Here is a 16,299-nt window from a genome sequence, read left to right as displayed (position 1 = left end):
AGATCACAAAGTGCAGAACAATAAGCAGTCACTAATCTAGTGCAGAAAACGATGTGGCAAACACAAAATAAATAAACTTGAATAATAAACAAATCAATCAAAAAAATTGTTAAAAATAGCCCTATACATTTCGTCTTGATAAGAATATTTCCTCAGGCACAACAGAATAGATGTGTCCACCGTCTTGCAGCATAGTTCAAATGGCCATCACGTGCCTTTTTATATACTGTACCTCTTTGAGCCTCTGTGGATCGTCTTTAGTCAATCCACTCTTGAGCCGTTCACCTGAAGTCATTCGTCTGATCTTGTTGTAGGTAAGCACCTCTATGTGTAGATCCAGTATAATCCAATTAGTGGAACGCATATGCTTTCCACCGGCAAACCTCAATTCCTGTTAGCATACCTTGCTAAGTGAAACGCACAAGTAAATCTCTCGATATTTTAATTGACCTTGGCTTATATTTAACTTTGTGAAAATTCCTGGCATTTTGACCTGGCTTGTTATTTTATTTATCCTTATTTTTCTAATCCTGACCTTGGCTTTTACTGACTTTGTCTTTGTTTCTTACATTAAATATGGCCACTTTAAGGTCCAGTAATACGTCTATTTTGAACCTCTGTTTGTGGGAATCAGCATTTCCTGTAAGTTGGGGTACGACTTCCTGTGTATTTATGGGTGAGTTCCCTGTTTCATTCAAGGACATTATGCATTGATAAAGGTGAGACTCAAAATGTTTGTGAATTTATTTGTCCTTCCAATAAAGATTGGTAGCACTGTTTGCGCACTTTGCAACTGATAGTGCTGCACTCATTCTTTATTTTGTGTGTGTATATCCCTGTTGAGAAGCAGCAGTGGGACGTGCATGCAGCACAGAGTTAACCTGAGTTACCTAATCATTTTTCTTGATACTGCAGTATGTGAGGAAAAACAGTCTGTTTCATATTGAGTAATAATATTTATCTGCAAGTCTGTTTTCCTATCTGTAACCCCATTAATTGGTAAGTGTTTTTTTTTTTGTTTTTTTTAAGTGTTTCTGTCCCAACAACATTTTTGTTTTTGTTTCCATTAAAAAATGTGCTATCTGGTCATACTGAAATGAAAAATACATTTTAACATTACTTCACAGGACACCCAAAATACTTGGTTGTGATTCTTGGTTGTGAAGTGGTTTAAACCAAGTACTCCATCCATGATCCACCTAGACGTCATGCCCTGTTTAACATCATAAGCCTACAGGAAAACAAATGTGGGAATTCAAAAGCAGTTGAAAAAAATAAATAAATAATGTTTTTGGAAGGAAATCAAGTGATTAATCAACAAGGAGCCCTGCAACATAATTTCTACATATGGCAAGTTAAAACTTTTCATGTGCAGCGTATCAACAAGAAGTAGTGATGTGTGTTGAGACAAATATGGTGGATAAAGCAAAGAGTAGGAGGCTGTCCGGCAGGCCCTGTCACAATTTTCTTCATCCATCATTACTGCCAGATAAGAACTTGTTAATGAACTAATTACATGAAAGCTCTTCACTCTTCTCTGCCCATTCACTTGTAAATCCTAGACACTTTTGTAATCAAAATCATGGTTGCAGCTGAGGCACTAAGATGTAGACTGATCAGTCACAACATTAAAACCACCTGTCTAATATCAGCTCTAATGCATCAAGGAATGGGCTCCACAATAACTCTGAATGTGTCCTGTGGTATCTGGCACCAAGACATTAGCTGCAGATCCTTTAAGTCCTGCAAGTTCTGAGGTGGGTCCTCCATGGACCAGATTTGTTGTACCAGCACGTCCCACAGATGCTCAATCGGATTAATATCTGGGAAATTTGGAGGCCAAGGCAAACCCTTGAACTCTTTGTTATGTCCCTCAAACCATTCCTGAACAATTTTTGTAGTGTGACAGGATGTGTTATCCTGCTGAAAGAGGACACTGCGATCAGGGAACAACTTTGCATACAGGGGTGTATGTGACCTGCAACAATCTCTACGTAGGTGATACGTGTCAAAGTAACATCCACACGAATTCCAGAACCCAATGTTTCCCAGCAGAATATTGTCCAGAGCATAACACTGCCTCTACCGGCCTGCCTTGGTGCCATCTCTTCACCACGTAAACATCACACAGCACCCAGCCAGCCACCTGATCTAAAACAAAACGTGATTCATCAGACCAGGCAACCTTCTACGCAGAAAACTGCAATGCATTGTATGTTCTGACACCTTTCTATCATGGCCCACTTAAGTATTTCAGCAATTTGAGCTACTGTACCTCTTCTGTGTGATCGGACCAGAATCTCTTCTGTGAGATTGGACTAGCCTTTCACTCCCAATATGCATTGCAGAACCTTTGGCACCCAAAGACCCTGGCACTGATATATCTTGACAGGGTCAATATTATTCACTTCACACATCATTGACTTTAATGTTGTGGTTGATTAGTGAATATTATGACCATCTGTCTCACATAAACTTACACCTACAATGTTGTTTACTAAAGTGAGAACTCAAAGTGAATTCAAAGTAAATTTCAAATTTAAGGCCAGAGTAGCTAAACTGAAAGGATAGCTGACTTAGAGAATTCTTCCAGTTTGGTTATTTTGACCTTAAATTTGAAATTCACTTTGAATTCTTACATTAGGTAATAACCCTGTTAGAGTTACCTTACCCGCCATATTTTCCTGGACACATATCACTTTTATATATTGATGGCCAGAAAATGAAAAGTCATATGTTATGGTAATTGCAGAAATCTTGGGTTGGAGAGGTTATGAGTGCAACCAGGCCCTGGGTGTTTTGTGTATCATAGAAGGCCCAAAATTTGTAAAAAATATTATTAAATTCTCCCCCCAAAGTGATTCTCCCATCTGGGAGTGTAGTGTGGTCAGGTGTGGTAGGAAATTAAAAACAAAATGAAGGTATAGTATGGAAATCGGTTCTAGTTCCTCATGTGATAGTCTACAATTGAATTCAGAAAAGGTGGTAGTCTCAAAAAAGATCATACAAAGTGGAGAAGCTGATTTTCCCCCCAAATAATATTATTGCAGTTATACTTCTACTTACATTGCAACACTCTTCAATGTCTTTACCCTTCCATTTGTTTAATGACCTTGCGGTCACTTCCCACAGCTTAGTTTGGGTATTTCATACTTCATGGACCTAGTTGGCAATAGGCATTGTTAAGATTAGCTTGTCATCTAAAAATCACTACACACTTGGGGATTAAAAGGTTGTGTGTTATCTCCTTCACATACATTCTGTGATTAGATAGAATTCATGGAATTCTGTTTCCTGGACTCTGAAAATTTGCCAACCTGAGTGTGGCTATATACATTTCTTTAATATATAATATATGCAGGGTTACTCAGTTAAACAAGAATTCAAGGTCAATTCAAGTGAAATTCAAATTTTAAATTTAAAGGGACAATATAGTCACCAATACACCTGTAGTTTGATGAAGCAGTTTTGGCGTGTAGATCATGTACCTGCAGTCTCACTGCTCAATTATCTGCCATTTAGGAGTGAAATAATTTTGTTTATGCGGCCCTAGTCACATTTCCCTGCAAAGCCTTCCTTAACACTTCCTGTAAAGAGTCATCTAATGTTTAACTTCCTTTATTGCAAAATTCTGTTTAATTTATAATTAAATATCGCCTGCTCTGTTAATAGCTTGCTAGACCCTACAGGAGTCTCCTGTATGTAATTAAAGTTCAATTTACAAAGCAAGACTTTTACAGTAAATAACATCTGATTGAAAATGAAACCATTTTGTGTTAATTCAGGCTGTGCCAGTCAGGGGAGGTGTGGCAAGGGCTGTATAAACAGAAACAAAAGTGATTTAACTCCTAAATGGCAGAGAATAGAGCAGTGAAGCATTAAATGCATGATCTATACACCAAAACTGCTTCATTAAGCTAAAGCTGTTTTGGTGACTATAGTGTCCTTTAAAGCCGGAGTAGCTGGTTGAAAGCATAGTTGACTTAGAGAATGTTTCCAGTTCTGCTATTTTGACCATAAATTTGAAATGCACCTTAAATTCACCTTTAATTCTCACTTTATTGAATATCCCTGATGGTGTTGCCTGTTTTTCTTGTTTACTCTTTATACAGCAAAGATTTTTAATGTGTTATCATATCCTATGAGTGTTAGGGTTCTCAAATCCCCCATCATCTAGTGACACTAGACTTATGCATTTGGTTTTAAACAAATGGAGAGTTGTCTTAATTTTTTAGAATTTTACAATGCAAGAACGCCATAGAAGACGAATCATAAATCATTTAGCCATTTTGTAATTCTAAGTTCTGTTTGTGACGCCAGAAAAAGGAAGAGAACGAAGAAGCAGATTTTTTATTTTTTTTTACCACAGTACACTAATAGGTGCATTTTCATAGCATTTCAGTTCTTTTTTCAAAGATTATTCTTGAAACAATTGAATGGGTAAAATTCCTCATAACCAAAAAAGGCCACATGGATGAAATTCAGTCTGACCAAACTTATTTTTTTATTGAAAAAAACAAAAAATATTTTTTCTGCCATGCACATGTCCACTGGCTCTTAAAGATGACTCATTGGAATGCCGATAAAATGTTCACTACAATCAGTTGATATGCTGTTGTTGTAGTTGGCAAGTACACAGATGTATCATGGATTAGTATATACATATTTTTTTATTTTAAATGTTTTTATTATTTTTTTACAAGTTTACAATCTCTGACGATACAATGCACGTTTTTTATTTATTCATAAGATTTTACACTTTCATTTCATCATTATACTCGTAAATGATAATAATCTTATTCATATGGATTAGTATATATGATAAATGTAATTGTTACATTTCTCTTGCAAATAGTTATATACCACCAGAGAAGACAAAGTAAAATGTGGAACATTCTGTAAAAATATAAATGTTCAACTTCCTTCTAACTCTGATAAACTGGCAATTTGCTATAAGAAAAATAATAGATAAACCTTTAGCAGCAGTTCCACTTGCAGTAGCACAAAATACATTTATTAAAGCAGCTTTGTCACCCAATAAAATGTTTTGAGCATATCGTAAAGATTAAATAATGTCAATGCCTTCAAAAGATATCATAAGACAAAGTAGACATTACTTTGTCTTATGTTAAATGTCTAAGTTGACAAAAAAGGAGAATATATCGCTGTCAAGTTTTGTCAACACCCTTAGAGAAAATAAAATAGTGGTTGCATTGTGTGTGTATAAATAGCTGTAGTTATACTGAAGTGTGTGCTTGCAGCACTGGATACAGAGAGCTAGTCTCTGTATTCATTGTTCAGTGGCTTGCAGTGTCGCGGCTCCCTGTGCTGCTACGTTGTGAGCTCTCTGACTATAGTTTTGGCATAAATTGCCACCGTGAATGCATAAGTACCAGTATGAAGGGGTTATTGGAAATATTACGCTTGCTCACATATACTTGGTGACACACAAGCACACAGCCACTGGCTCATATACACACTCATTTGCTCATATACCTACACACAGTTTCTGGCTCTTACACACGCACACTGAATTTATGTTTCCTGTACCTGGCTGGACTGAAAGAAGCTCAGCCATGCTACACTGAGGGACTGGCAAGTCCCTCATGTCACATCATGCCATGTTCTGCAGAGATGTCTGGCCTTGGCTTCTGGTATCCAGTACTCTTTTTACAATTCTTGTTTAGCTTTCTATCCTTCTCTGGTTCTGGGTTCTATTAGTTCTGTCTTGTTTTCATGTTGGTGACTATCCTAGCCTTGCCTTGTTTCTGTACTGGATACATTCCTGCTGCAGAGCCTCCCTATTCAGCTTCTGGGAGGTCTGCTTATATCCAAGCTCCTGGTTCCTGCTGCAGAGCCTCCCTATTCAGCTCCTGGGAGGTCTGCATATCTCCTAGCTCTTGGGATCCGCTGTAGCTGCATCAGGGTTCTGGTATGTGGCCGCACAAACGCTGGTGCTCAACACCAGAGGGCGTGTGGTTACCCTGCACCAGGCCCTGATAATCCACTTCCACGCTGAAGACTCCCAACTTCTCATCAGGCACTCAGGGGTCCCGGATTCCGTACCGCCACCCGTGACACCTCATATCTTGCGCCCCCGGGCAAGAGAATTCCCTGAGGAGAACATGGTTATCTGCAAAAATCAGCATGGTTTTATGAAGCACAGGTCATGTCAAACGAACTTGATTGCGTTCCACGAAGAAGTAAGTTCTACGAAGAAGTAAGTAGAAGTATAGATCAGGGTGTTGCAGTGGATGTGATCTATTTGGATTTTGTCAGGACATTTGATACAGTTCCACACAATAGATTAGTGTTCAAACTCAAGGAAATTGGTCTAGATGAAAATGCTTGTTCTTGGGTAGAACATTGGCTTAAAATAGAGTACAAAGAGTTGTCATTAATGGTAAATTTTCAAGCTGGACAGAGGTGGCAAGTGGTGTCCCTCAGGGTTCTGTTCTGGGACCCCTTCTATTTAACATCTTTATAAATGATCATGAAAAAAACATTGAAAGTCATGTTTCAGTGTTTGCAGATGACACAAAACTCTGTAAAGTAATACAATGCAAGCAAGATATTACTTTGCTGCAGAGGGATTTAGATAGACTAGGGGACTGGGCAGTCAAATGACAGATGAAATTCAATGTTGAAAAATGCAAAGTTATGCACTTTGGTGTAAAGAATGCACAAGCAACGTATACCCTTAATGGAAGCGGATTAAGGATAACAACACATGAAAAGGACTTGGGGATTGTTATAAACAACAAACTATGCAACAATGTGCAATGTCAATCAGCAGTGGCTAAGGCCAGTAAGGAAAAGCGCAGAGGCGGGCTACAAAATTAACAAAAGGAATGGAATATATCAGCTATGAAGAAAGGTTAACAAAGTTAAACCTCTTTAGTTTAGAAAAATGTCGCCTGAGAGGGGATATGATAACATTATACAAATTCATTCGGGGCCAATACAAACCATTGTGTGGTAATCTATTCACAAACCAGACTTTACATGGGACACAAGGTCATGCGTTTAGACTGGAAGAAAGAAGATTTTGTCTAAGGCAAAGGAAAGGATGTGGAATTCTCTGCCTGAAGAAGTGGTTTTTATCAGAGTCCATAGAGATGTTCAAACAGCAACTAGATGCATACTTGCAAAAACAGAATATTCAAGGATATAATTTTCAGATGTAGAGTAATAGCTGCTTGATCCAAGGATAAATCTGACTGCCATTCTGGGGTCAAGACGGATTTATTTTTCCTAGTTTATTGCAAAATTGGAAGTGCTTTTTTTTGCCTTCTTTTGGATCAACAGCAAAATACAAATGTGAGGAAGGCTGAACTTGATGGACGCAAGTCTCTTTTGAGCTATGTAACTATGTAACTATGAGTGTGACAGTGTTAGAGAAGGTGACAGAATTAGGGGGCGTAAATGTGATAGTGTGAGTGTATGAGCAACGGGAGGTGAGTGTGACATTGTTGGTGGGGGGTTTATCTGACAGGATTAGGAAGGGTTAATGTGAGTGTGGCAGAGTAGTGGGGGCAGCAGTGTGTGTAAGGGTGACAGTATATGGGGGAGTGACAGTGTATGGGGATGACTGTGAGTAGGAGGTGACAGTGTGTGGCATTGGCGGATCCAGGGGGGGGGCAACGGGGCAATTGCCCCCCCCGAGATTCCCCCCTGCCGGCTAGTGCAGGGCTGGCATTGCCCAAGCGCCAGCCCTGCAATGTGCCTGCGGATCGGGGAGAGTGATCAGAGATCTCCCTCCCCGGTCCGCAGGCACTGTGCTGACAGCCGGCAGGGGAGGGAGGGAGAGAGGACCCGGGAGCTGTTACCAGCAGCTCCTCCGGGTCCTCCTCTCGCGAGATTTGGAGCGTTGCCGCGATTACCACGGCAACGCTCCAAATCTCGCGAGAGTGAACTCTAGCCCTGGAGCGCGGGCTAGAGTTCACTGGAACCACTGGACCACCAGGGATTCCCCACTGGGACCACCAGGGATCCAGAAATGTCCCCCCTCCTCCTCAATAAAGGTAAGAAGGGAGGGGGGGCATAAATATATTTCATTAAATAATTTTTTTTTTTTTCATTAAAAAGCCTCCCTTCCCTCCTCCCCTCCCCCCCATGAGGGGGGCATGAATATATTTTATTAAATACATTTTTGTTTTGTTTTTTATTAAAAAAGCCCCCCTTCCCTCCTCCCCTCCCCCCATACACACTGCCCCACATACACACACTATACACACACACTACACACACTGCCCCCATACACACACTGACCCCATACACACACTGACCCCATACACACACTGATCCCATACACACACTGCCCCCATACAAACACGGCCCCCATACAAACACGGCCCCCATACAAACACGGCCCCCATACACACACTGCCCCCATACACACTACAAACACTACACACACTGCCCCACATACACACACTGACCCCATACAGACACTACACACACTGACCCCATACACACACTGACCCCATACACACACTGACCCCATACACACACTGTCCCCATACACACACTGTCCCCATACACACACTGTCCCCATATACACACTGTCCCCATACACACACTGCCCCACAAACACTGCCCCATACACACTACACACACTTCCCCCTTACACACACTGACCCCATACACACACTGACCCACAAACACTGCCCCACATACAAACACTACACACACTGACCCCATACACACACTGTCCACATACAAACACTGCCCCCATACACACACTGCCCCCACATACACTGCCCCCATACACACACTGCCCCACAAACACTGTCCCCATACAACACTGTCCCACAAACACTGTCCCCATACAACACTGTCCCACAAACACTGTCCCCATACAACACTGTCCCACAAACACTGTCCCCATGCACACACTGCCCCACAAGCACTGCCCCATACACATACTGCCCCGCACACTGCACACCCATACACACACAGTGCCCTACACAAACTGCTGCCCCCATACACACATTGCCCCAAACACACACACACGACCCCCCCATACACACAGTGCCCCCCCATACACACACTGCCCCACACATACATACAGTGCCCCCATACACACACTGTCACCCTTACGCACTCACACTCACTTCACCGCTCACACACACACTGCACCTTTCACACACACTTCACCCCTAACACACACCACTTCTCCTATGCCCTATATCCCAGCAGACCCCAGGTAAGTTGTCAAACTGTTCTTAAACGGTATGACTACTTACTCTGGGGTGGGATCCTGGCACTACTGGCACCATAACTACTACACTGAGCTGTAGTGGTTATTGTGCCAGGATTATTTTTTTTAAATAATCTACAAGTGCCCCTCCCGAGATCAGGCTCTGGATCCGCCACTGGTGTGTGGGGAGTGGCAGTGTGTGTGGGGGAATGAAAGTGTGTATGGGAAGAGGTGTGTGTGTGTGTGGGGGGGAGGGGGGATGGCAGGGGGTGAGGAGGCTGTGTTTTACTGATTAGCCTCCCCACACAGATACCTTTTGAATACAATCTACTCCCTGGTGGTTCGGTGGGTCTCCCTCCATGGTGGCCCGGTGGGCTAGCCATCCAGTCTGCAATTCTGCTGGGGGCAGAGTTGCAGACCAGGTGGTAATTGTCTTGCAAGCTCAGGACCTTGAAGTGTCAGAGCATTGCCATGATAACCATGATTAGCCGAAGTGTGCTAAGTTGGGCTCTCTCTCCCATGTGCACTGAGTGGAGGGGCAAGGAATAAAATACTGTATGCTCTTAATAGGTTAAATATCAACAAACGTTAAGTTGTAAACTGCTTTGGTCACATTACATACATGTTAACATATGGATCTTCAGAGAAGTGTGTTTTGACTTTGGCTACTTTATAAACCCTATAATATTTAACTAAAAACATTTTGTTGCAGGAAACTCAACACCTTTGAATGGAAAAGGCACCATCTAGTGCATTTTTTATATATTGCACAACCCAGTGAATTGATTTCTCTGTTTGTGTTTGTGAACATTGTCTCAATAGAGATACTGATTTTCTATAGAGGCATGATGGTTCATAATTACATTCACATATTTAATAGGATTGGATTTTTCAGATTGATTCCATGATACAGGAGATTATGCAAATGTGTATCAGCCCCATTAATGGGTTTCACTATCCCTCAGCAGTCAAGATATTTAGCCCCTGAATAGTTGCTAATGAGTAGACCACATTTGGATGGGAAATCTGAATGTTGATTTTTATGAAAATATTGTTCCCCTCACTTATATTATGCTTATTGCATGCAGTAAATGTCCATGCTCTACCTTCCTATAAGTGCCGAAATGCGTAATTTGAGGTTTTCATCTCACCACTTAGTTTGCACTAAGGACTCTTGATGTGCATAGCCTGTTTAGCTTTGGCATCCTTGAGTGCCATGTAAAAGCACCTCTATACCCTTGGTATAGTATATACAAACACTGTAGACTGATAAAATCATTTGGAACATTTACAAACATAGAGCCAATATAAATCAGCTCTAAACTATGCAGACATTTCATCAATCTTAAGTTGATGCAGGGTAAAGTGATTCTATATCAGGTTCCCCAGAGAGCAGCAATTCCTCTGATAATCAGGAACCAAAATAAAATACATTTAAAAATACTTCATTGTCACACAAAAACAGAGTAAAATAACAAGCCAAATAATAAACGTGTTTCAAACTAAATACAATAGTGCATATAGCTGTACGTGTGTAAATACCTCTATTTATGCAACCTTAATGTCCTTACTAGGACCAGGTGATATCGTGGTCCCAACATCCACCCATATCCTTATATGTTCCAACTGGAGAAAACTTTCGCCCCTTCCATTATGGTTATTGTGTCCATCATCATTTCCTTTAAGACGTGTTCAACCTTCCCAAGATGGCTGTGAGTCTATTAAGACTTCCTTTAAGATTGCCGGCATGTCGGTGACCTCTGACGCACTACCAGTGTGTCTCTGTTTCAGCAATTACTCCACTCATACGATGATGGCACATCCACTACCTGTATGGCCCATTCGCAATAAAACATCCTGAGCTGCCTAACCAGTGAAACGAGCATCGGGGCTCTAATATACCTTAGACACTACAGACCACAGCAGATTTCTGCAACATAATATTGATACAACCCGATAATTTTGCGAAGGATTGTTTTCCTTTCACTCCTGATTCTTGTGCCTCCACCTTCTGTGCTTGCTGTGCCGGGGTCGGAACGCCAGGCTTCAACTGGTAAGTACGCTGTTCCCCCCTCGGTTAGTCGTTTAGGTCCCGCGTTGGGGGGGGCTGCTCTCAGGTCTTCGTGGGTTTCTAGATCAGTGGGAACAGGGGGCGGCAGTTCATGGGGAGTCTATTAAGGATAGTCAACTCAAATCTGTTTGGTCCCCAGCCCAACAAACACCCTCTGTTGGGCCCCTCTGAATCTTAGTCCTTAGTTGGTAGTGGTACATTGCCTTTGGTTCCCCCTTTGTCTGTGGCATCTTGCTCTGTTGCTGGTACAGGCGAGGCTTCCCACGAGCATTTCGGACGTGGCGCGGGCGGTGCTTACATGTGCTGGTCTGACCCGCTGGGCTTGCACTTGAAGCAGGAAACTAGGGAGAAGATTTGGAAAGGGGAGTTCGTAGAAATATTTTCCCTTCTGCCATTGGAGGAAGCTCCCCCCTTTGTCGAAAAGGACAGTAGGGAGTCCGAGAAAGACATGGAGAAATACCGCTATCGGAAAATTCCCAAGATGTTTGGGAATTGGATATGGGCGTTTTCTATCCTGGCTAGTGTCGTTGGGGAGAAGTCTCCCCAGAAATGCTCGGCATTGTTCTGCTATCAGGACACTTGGAATGCTTGTCGGACCTATGGTGGTCTGGCTGCTCTGGTTGCGGTGGTGCCCATCCTATCTCCCGCTGTTTCAAGCAGGGCAAGACTGTCGAGAAAGGGGACATGGGGGTTAACGGCGACGACTTCGATGGTCGTAAACATGATGCACCGTCGCACGTCTGCGCTCTGCTGCTGCGGGTTCTTGGGGAAGTGTTTCAGCATTTCGGTGTTCCCTGGCTCATGACAAAACCGTGGGTCCGGTTACGTGCTTTAGTTTCCTGGATATCGAGATTGATTCCGTGGCTGGGGAGTGCTTTAGCACTTTCCTGGAGTGGGTAGTGCGAAGGTAAGCGGGGGTCGACTCCCTTTTGCACTGTCTGGATGACTTCTTGTGTGTGGGGCTGACAGAGTCGCACGTCTGCGCTCTGCTGTGGGATCTTGGGGAAGTGTTTCAGCGTTTCGGTGTTCCGTGGCCCATGACAAAACCTTTGGTCTGGTTACATGCCTTAGTTTCCTGGATATCGAGATCGATTCTGTGGTGGGGAATGTCGGTTGCCACTGTCTATGGTTCAAGACCTCCGGTAGGAGGTGTCGCTGGCTTTGGGGCAACGTGAGATTCAGCTGCACTGCCTGCAATCTCTCCTGGGTAAGCTGGACTTCGCTTGTTGGATTTTGCCCATGGGGTTGTCTGGAATTCCTTCTTGGCCTCCTATAATGGTAGAATGTACTGTTTGGCTCCGGAGGTCTCTAACACTGACTTCCGCTTGTTTACCGCTGCAGCAGGCTCTGGAGGTTTTGGGGCCATTTTGGGCTCACGATGGTGTGCTGACTCTTGGCCAGTAGGCTGGCAAGCAGCAGGGCTCTCGCGGGATCTGGCTGTCCTGAAGGGTAAAACAGGAATAATGGTTTATTGATGCCTCACTGGTTTTTATGCAAGTCCCCATGCAAGGGGACCTCCCACATGGACCTTGTGGTGCACCAGGACACAAAGGTTACAACCAATCATATTACATTGACAAAGTGAAACACTACCATTGCAAACATACAACCCCCTCCTCTCTGCCTGTGAGATAATTAAGTCAACTAAAGGATAACCCAATTATCTCCAGGCAGAAAAAACATTTTCCCCCAAACTTAGAAAGTACCCTAAAACACACATATCCCCTGATAGCCCTGATCTGGGTGACCAACATATTCAAAAATCACCCAGATCAGTTCAGGGGTTTTCGAATTGTATGAAAGTCTCATTTTACCAACCACACACGAGGCTCCTGCCCAAAGCAGTTCCATGAGTTTAGGTTGTGTGGTCGGTCTATTTCTATTAAATCAAATAAATTAATGAAAACACGAACGGAGCCCCCTCATAGGAGCGATTGTTCCCCTTGTTCGTGGGCAGTAAACTACCAAACGGTGCTGTTCGTGAAAAGGAAGCAAGCGTTCGTATGTTTTTACAGGTGTTCGGGAAGACGAGTGTCCGATTTTAGTTTTAGACACTCGACGACCAAGTCCCGCTGCCTCCTTTCGTGCAAACAAGATTTTTATTTCTCTTCCACGTGGCGTTCGGCTATACGAACGACAGCCACCCAGAGAGAGTGTTCAATCGACAGTTTCCTTTGTAGATAATGAGCCAGGGAGGTGGTCGGTGTTCTGTAGTTTTATCTACCGAACTAATAAAGCATAAAAGTCACGAATGGCCCCAAAAAGTCTCGAATGAAAAGTCTCTTTTTTTCACACTGTTGTCTTGGGGTAGGGTAAGTGGGTCCAATTGGGGCGGTGCTGGGTTCCAGCATTTGCCCTGTTTTTTCCTTCTGTAAATTCTGTACCTTCTGCCCGGATTTTCCGCACCCTCATGGTCAGTATATTGGCAAGGACGGTTGGGATATACAGTACAACACTATGTGTTAAATTATTTGTTAAATTATGGTTATTTATGATTGACGTTTGGTTTATATCAAGGAAAGTTAAAGATCAAAATAAATTATGGATATGTTATACAGTATTTATCATATGTTATAATAAATGCGGTGGCCTGTTTCATCCATACTACGTTGTCTGTCATTATTTGAGCGGAAATTGAGTTAGTTCTATGTTAGTATGCTGCATCACAGAATCCCCACTACATACCTACAGGTTCTGTGTAAACAACACGTATATTTTCACACTATGATATATATGCCACATATATTTTAGTTGTATGTTTCATTGTCCTTGTACACTTGTAAATAAATTAATTTATAGGAGACTTACATCTCATGTTGTTTTTATGTCTTAGTGGTATTTGGGCAGTACTGTGGACTATATTATTGCAGTGCTACCACAACTATTTCTTTTTTAAGAGATACTCCAATAAAGGTCAAGTCTTAATAATCAGCAGTTTAATTAATTAACATATATTTTTTTGTCTCTGTTTTTTGGTGGTCAGGGTACTTGTTTTACTCCTGTTCTTAAAGTTCATGCCCATTAAAGTTCATGACCCTCATTATATTTCTTCTCCCACCCTCTTATAAGAAATTTAAAAATATGTTAAATTTCTCTTTAGACCTGCTCCAGACCATCTTCAATAGAGGACAAAGTATGCTCCAAACTCATGACCTTGATAAATATAGGATTTTTCCCAGTAGGACATGAATACGTTCACATAACTCTGAGCAAACTTGGTCCCCATAGCAGTACCCTTAATCTGAAGATAATTATCCTCATACTAGAAAAAAAATGTTCGTTAAAATCATTATGATACCTTGTAAAATAAAATTAATATGTGCGTCTAAAAATGATTGGATTTCTGGATTGTCTAAGATAAAATTCCATTGCTTCACAGCCTTTTTGATGCTCTATGATAGTGTACAGACTAGTGACATCACATGTAATCAAAAGGTACCCATCTTCCCACTTACTTACAATCCTGTAAAATAGTCAAGAGACTTATCGAATCATGTGGAATATTATTATTATGTTATTATTTATATAGCGCCAACAAATTCTGCAACGCTTTATAGTGAATGGACCAACAAACATGTAGTTGTAACCAGACAAGTTGGACACACAGGAACAGAGGGGTTGAGGGACCTGCTCAATGAGCTTACATGCTAGAGGGAGTGGGGTAAAGTGACACAAAAGGTAAGGATAGTAGAGGAATCAGTCGAGAGCTATTAACAGTTTAATTGATAAGATTTTAAGTGAGTTTTTAAAATCAATGTATTGGGACAAGGGAGACAAAATGGAATTAATCCCAGATAAACTTGGTCTACGTGAAGGGTTGACTAGATCTTTATGTAATTTCGGCAAGATGTAAGTGACCGGTATTCTTTGGTACTCCATAAATAAAAAAGAAAAATCTCCCTTGTCCAATACGTTGCGATCCAATCCAGTACTTAAAAATAATCCATATTTTTCCTTAATTCTGTTTGTTGTACTTTTATGTAATTTTCTAGTATTTAAGTCTTAAATATTTAAGTAATTGGCGTTCTATTTCTGTAAATACATCTCTCCAAAATAACCAAATTTCCATCTATGTCTGCCATTTTATTATATAGAATGCCTTTCTTTTCATTTCCATTGTTCTTCTAGAAACGGAGATAGAAAGAAAACATTAGCCTAAAATCGAATCAGTTCTGCCAGACCCAGAACTATTAGAAATATGCATGCGATCTTCAGTATTTAGACATTTTTCGTTACAAAGGAGAAAGGCACAAACTTTTAATTGGTGTTCATTAAAAGGTAAATTTAACAAATGAGACAATAACAAAATGTTACAGGAACAATAGGTAGATGAGAACCTGGCTCAAACGAGCTTACAGTCTAGAGGAGGTGGGGCATAGAACACAATAGGCATTCTGCGTTTGTTCCCCATCTTCATATATCACAGATATAAACAGAATTCCCAGGATATGACCTTAGAAATGCAGTAAATGTAAGATATTTCAAAGTATGTGTAAATAAAATACAAGAAAAGCACTGACATATGATTAACTAAAATGTGTACAACTGGCACATGAAACACATAGAAACAATTATATTACTCATTTATAAACACATATTTATATTACTTGTTTTCTTATTTTTTGTAGTGCTGCAATGTGATGTTATAGTTATATAAATCACAATACTCTACATCTGCATTAAGAAATAAATCTTGAATGGATATTGGTAACATTGGTATTTGTACTAATGTATATGTACTGTATATACTCGAGTATAAGCCGACCCGAATATAAGCTGAGGCCCCTAATTTTACCCCAAAAAACTGGGAAAACTTATTGACTTGAGTATAAGACTAGGGTGGGAAATGCAGCAGCTACTGGTAAATTTCTAAATAAAATTAGATCCTAAAAAAATTATATTAATTGAATATTTATTTACAGTGTGTGTATATAATGAATGCAGTGTATGTGTATGAATGCAATGTGTGTGTATGAATGCAGTGTGTGTATGAGTGCAGTGTGTGTGTATGAGTGCAGCTCTTACC

Source organism: Pelobates fuscus, chromosome 3 (assembly GCF_036172605.1).
Source record: "Pelobates fuscus isolate aPelFus1 chromosome 3, aPelFus1.pri, whole genome shotgun sequence".
NCBI classification, from domain to species: Eukaryota; Metazoa; Chordata; class Amphibia; order Anura; family Pelobatidae; genus Pelobates; species Pelobates fuscus.
The sequence above is the reverse complement of the archived record's forward strand: the minus strand, read 5'-3'. Positions refer to the sequence as shown.